Source organism: Silene latifolia, chromosome Y (genome assembly GCF_048544455.1).
Source record: "Silene latifolia isolate original U9 population chromosome Y, ASM4854445v1, whole genome shotgun sequence".
Lineage (NCBI taxonomy): Eukaryota > Viridiplantae > Streptophyta > Magnoliopsida > Caryophyllales > Caryophyllaceae > Silene > Silene latifolia.
In genome coordinates this window covers 143,921,936-143,927,935 of record NC_133538.1, presented here as the reverse complement: position 1 = coordinate 143,927,935, position 6,000 = coordinate 143,921,936, and the positions used below count along the sequence as shown (strand labels likewise).

General features: G+C 35.8%; 1 long non-coding RNA gene across 1 annotated transcript; it reads left to right on the top strand.

Annotated features, from left to right (window-relative positions):
• Positions 1-4,678: 4,678 nt before the first annotated feature.
• On the top strand, positions 4,679-5,116 carry LOC141627119 (uncharacterized). The gene is made up of 3 exons (XR_012536679.1): positions 4,679-4,713; positions 4,834-4,929; positions 5,035-5,116. It is a non-coding gene; the product is annotated as an uncharacterized LOC141627119 (long non-coding RNA).
• The last annotated feature ends 884 nt before the right edge of the window (positions 5,117-6,000 follow it).

Below are 6,000 nucleotides of genomic sequence, written 5' to 3'. Positions count from 1 at the left end.
AATGGTCATTGTTAAATAAAAATTCCCAAATTTCTATGGCATGGTAAATCCTGTAGCTTAGATATGCAGTACGCATGCATGCTGGTGTTGTCTTATGTTCTTGATCTTATTATTAGATGTGGATGTTGGTGTTGAAATTACTGAATAATGTTGCAGTATATGGTGCTTCTGCTGTTACAGTATGTATATATTGTTACAGGTTTGGACTGTAATGGAATTACAGTAATTTTTTTTAAAAAAAGGTTCAACAATAACAACGGTTATATTTAAATTACCCGTTGTTAATACTTTCAACAACGGTTATAGTTACATTACCCGTTGTTATTACTTTCAACAACGGTTGTATTATCCCTACCCGTTGTCATTGAATTTTTTGACATATTTCATTTTGGCGCAAATTTGGTGAAAATATATTACAACGGGTATATTTTAACCGTTGTAATAAAGTTTTGACAACGGTTGACTTATATTGACCCGTTGTTATTAACATATAACAACGGTTTTCCTTTTAGAACCCGTTGTCAATAGTCTGTCTTAATAAAAAACTAATTTACAAACACATACACACACAACACCAGTTCAACCGTTGGTATCCTGGGTTAATTCTTCTCTATTCCTCGCTTTCTACATTCTCGTTGCCGGCCGTCGCCCAATTTCTGACACCTAGATTCCATTGCCTTCCCTTATCATCCTGCTCGTTCTCTTTATCATCATCTCATCAGGTATGTTCACTTTAATTTTGTGTTTCGTCATTAGGGTTTTAAGACGATCATCTTTTTTCTTTTTCATGCATCTATTTGTTTTTCGTCTTCTTTGTTATCTTTATCATCCCGCATCATCTACTGCACTCTTCTTATTAGGGTTTAGGATTTTAGAAGCTCAATCTGTTGTTTTAAATTTTCATTCATATTAGGGTTTAGGGTTTTAGTCTGCATGTACATTGTTAAGTTGTTCATTTCCTATATCATTCATATTTGGGTTTTAGGATTATCATGGGTGAAAAACGGAAAAGAAGTCAAAAGAATAATAAGCCTGAGGATAATAAGCCTGGTGAGAGGGGTGCTACAAAGTGCCAGAAAGTCCTTGCAGCTATAGCCGCTAAACAAATTATTGGAAATAACATGGAGCTCGAAGGGTTTCCCTACTGGTCCAAATGCGGGTTATTTCTCCAGTTGGATTGGATGTTGCACAAGACAGTTTGTGACTATCCATTTAGATGATGTTAGAAGTTTGAATCCAAAATTGGCGGAGTTATACTTGGCTCGTGTAAAGGAAGGCTTTATTATACCCGATGAAAGCCATGATAAGTATTTAATGCATAAGGCAGCCGATGTCCACAGGCAGTGGAGGTGTGACGTTGCTAGGGATTGGTTGTATGTGGACAAGGCAACGGGGGAGATGCGTAAGAGCCCACCGAAAAACAAGTGTCCCACCATCAGTCAGGAACAATGGGATCTTTTCAAAAAGATGAGAACTGCTGAGAAGTTTCAGGTTAAATATCCTCGCCTTTTAACGATTTACCTATCATTTTTTTATTTAATGAGTTCTTTATATAATCTTTTTATTATCTCATCTACTTGTGCTTTTATATAATTATTTTAGCAGAAGAAATCGTGCTAACATTTCATGCAAGAAGGGGAAATGGTATGGTTCTCGAGGCGGTTACAGAAATATAGAAGAGAACCTCGTAAGTAGCATGCATTATTCCCCTGTGAGACTTTATTTTTTTAATCACACTTGGACTTGCATTGATACACATTTACATGTATAAATGTTACCATGTTAATGTGTAGGTGGCAAAGGGAGTGAAAGAGGTGGATCGGCATGTAACTTATAAAGAAGGGCACACGCCTAAAGGATCCCGGCCGCGTGACAAATATGATGAGGAAGTGTTGGCCAACATAGTAAGCATTATTTTATTAAGACGAGTTCATTACTAACTTTATTATTTTAGTCACAAATATAATTTGAAGTTTATTTAATATATTATAGGACAACGTATTGAAAGAGGTAGAAGAAGGGAAATTCACTCCCAGTGGTCGTAATGACGTTCTTGCTAAAGCGATCGGCCGACCCGAACATCCAGGTCGTTTGAGGGGCGTCCCGTTACAGGTTGGAGTAACGAAATATTATGGGACAACTGCCCCGATAAAGAAGAAAAGGAAGACTTAGTCTGAGAAGGCTGACATGGTACCATTTATTCTATTATTTTCATTTAAGTTCAATTCACATGTTATTGTTGGGATAAAAATTGCTGACACATTATATTCTTGGCACGCAGCTTCAGTTAATGGCATCCGTACTACTAAAGTTGAATGCTGGAGGCAAGCTTTCCGAAGAAGAAGTGAAGATGATGGAGGATGTCATTTGTAAAGGGGGTAATAAGGTACAACAGATTGGTCAAGAGGTCGAGAACACTACTACCTTGGCAATACATGCTGAGAAGGAAGTATCGGTCAATGAGATTCAGAAAGATCGGTACCTAATGCTTCAAGTCAGAACTACTAAAGCCAATCAGTACCACCTAATACTTCCTTATTTTTCTTTTCTTTCTTTTTTTTTGGTAAGATCGGGGGTGTGTTCCCCGCCAACTCTAATGCTATAACTGCTGACATCGTGCCATTTGTTAATTTTATTAGGTAAATAATGGGTCTGAAAAGGAGATGCAACTTGAGAAGACGGCTGATGGAAAACAGCATACATCCCCTTCAAGTCAAATCCCTGTTTTTAGTAAGGTATGCATACATGAAGTGTTTAATTAGTTAAATTTATATGAATTCTATTAAATTTTGAGATATAATAATGTATGTGTATATTCTTCAGGCCGTAAACAAGAGGGTAGTAGTTATTCTTGATGACCCTAAATTCGAAAATCCAAATGTGCGTGTTGGCCGGGGTCTCGTAGAAATGCACACCAAATCAGCCGCGGTAACTGTAGTAGTTCATGGCGAAAAATTTTTGCCGAATCATAGAAAAGTAGAGATAACTACAGTCTTTCCGGGCCATGAAAATCACAACCGCTCGTCCCGATTCGTGACGACATTACCATTCTGGGAGATGCGGTTGGGAGTTTCATCCAATGGCCTGAAACTCACATCTACTTGGCTCGGTCATCTCCGCCTCAGCAGCCGAAAGTAGTTGGGGTTAGAAGAAATACCTTTATATATATGTTACATTTTTAATTGTTGAATGTTTTTATATGTTAAATTTATATGTTATTTTTTTTGTAGGGAACAAAAAAGACGGCTTTAGCGGGTAAGCCTAATGTCCGGGGACTTGATGAGGTATTTAATTAACTTCTCCATTTTTATGAAAACCTCCCTTTAATTTTTTTTGTTTCTGTATATATTTCTAAAAAGCATGGAAATTTTTTGTATGTGTAGGGCACAAAAAAGCCGGCTAAGGCGGATAAGCCTAAGTCCCCGGACATGCCAACTACCTCGTCCAGACAACAACTTGATGAGGTATTTAATTAACTTCTCCATTTTTTAAAAAACCTCGCTCCCTTAATTATATTTTGTCTGTATTTCTAAAAAGCATGCATGGTAATTTTGTGTAGGGGACAAAAAAGATTGATAAGCCTAAGTCCCCAGTCATACCTGCTACTACTACCTCATCATTGAAAGAGCAGGTTGACGAGGTATTTAGTTAAGTACACTTTTATTTTTATTACTCCAACTAGGATATGTTACCTTTGGATTTTTTATTATTTTAATTATCTACATGTGTAGGCTGGTGGTAGTAGCACAAAATCAAAGAATCATTATTTCCCCGACCTGAAAGAAGTTAGGAGTTTAAACTCCACACAATATACTGGGAAGGATTACATGCAAAAAGTAAGAACGACGACGATGAGGAAACTGCATGAGGAGGCTTGCCGTCGCATAGCCACCGAGCAATTGATAGTTATTCCGCTCGAGGAGGATATTCTAGGGGCTGAGCGCGAAGCACTTATGTCATGGGATATGCTAGCCATTTGGGCTGGCCTAGACCAGATTGATGTGGCACACCTATTTGTTTGGATGAAGTAAGTTTCTTAATAAATAATTTCATATTCTAATATTCTGACTACTAGATAGTGTTTTAATTAAATACCGGAATTAATACCATAATAATGTAGGATATTGAAATTGAGAGTGATCCCCGAGAAGAAGATTCCATCTGATCAATACGGATTCCTGTGCCCCTATGTTTTATCTTTATTTATTCCGGATTTCTCGTTCGAAGAACGGGTAGATTATATTGCTCAGCAATTGGCGACAACCAAGAAGCTGATTTTTGCCGCTTATAATGAAAAAGGGTAATAAACAAATTAATATTACGTTTCCCCCTACAATTGCATTTTCATAACTAATATATGTACTTGTTAATAATGATGATGTCTCTTGATGTAGGACTCATTGGGTGCTAGCAGCCATCATGCCAACAAAGAAGAAAGTTTTTTGGTTGGACTCTTTACATAATCCACCAAGCGAGACTTTTAAGCGCTTGATTAATAAGTAAGTTTATAATACTGATTTATTTATAATAACATTAAGTTTCAATTTTTATTTATAGCAAAAAGCTCATTTTTGTCCCTAAAAAAATGAGTGTCTGCCTCTTTTTTTTTTTTTTTATTAAAAAAAAAGGGCCTTTGAGAAGAGAAGAGCTAACTAGCAGGATCAACCCACTAAATATTCTGATGATGGCCCTGATTTTATTACGATAACAGGGGTACGTGGTCAAATACAATACATTAAGTGCAAAAATCTGTGTTTAATACTAATACAATACCTAAAGTTCAAGATCCTGATGTGAGCCTTCTCTCGTCTGTTTGGTTTTATGTAATAATAGGCCCCTCGCCAGCCGGATAGCATACAATGTGGATACTACGTTTGTCGGTTCATGTTGGAGATTATTAGGCGAAGATATATCCTTATTCCAGAAAAGGTTAGTAATTTAATAATGTGTTACGTTTATTACTTTTTTGATGTTGCTATGAAGTATTTGATGTTGTTACAATAATGTCTTGTCTTTAATTTGTTTTTTCCGCAGTATGTAATCAACCCGTCACCAGAGATTCAGCAGTACTCAAGTGTAGATATAGACGAGGTAAGGGACATGTTGGGCAAATACGTCTTAGACAATAGAAATGCATGATACTCAGAGTTTAGATCAGCTTATTAGTAAATTTTTTTTGAAGTTAGGGAATGCTGGTTTGTTCATGTAAATTTAACTCCTTGTAAGTATATATATATATATATATATATATATATATATATATATATATATATATATATATATATATATATATATATATATATATATATATATATATATATATATGTCAACTTGTTGTGGTTGAATTGAATCTATTGAGTTCTGATGAACCCAACTGTGATTTATGCTGGTGCTTGTATATGGTGCTGCTGATATATGCAGGTTTTTGAATGACATGAAACAAATTTAATTTTTAAAAACATTAGGAGTTCGTAATAAAAACGGTTACTAAAAAAAACCGCTGTGAAGACCTTTCACAACGGTTACTAAAAACAAAACCGTTGTGAATACCTTTCACAAATACCGCGCATAATATTCAACAGGTTTTAAACGAAGAACCGTTGTTAAAAGTCTTCACAATTTTGGAGGGAAAGTTACAACAACGGGTTTTAGACTAAAAACCGTTGTTACTACAAATTTTAACAACGGGAATGTATCATATACCCGTTGTTAAAAGTCTTCACAATTTTGGAGGGAAAGTTACAACAACGGTTATTAAACTAAGAACCGTTGTTATATTATTCCCACCAAATTTTTGAAACACTTTCCACAACGGCTTACACGCTAAAACAACGGCTTTTAACCGTGGTGAATACTTTCTACAACGGTTTAAGTAAATAACCTAACTGTGGTAAATACCTTTTACAACGGCCGCTTTAACAACGTCCGCCTTTTGTTTTTACAACGGTTTTTACCCGTTGTTATTTACTGTATCTGTAGTAGTGTCCGTTCCATTGAAAA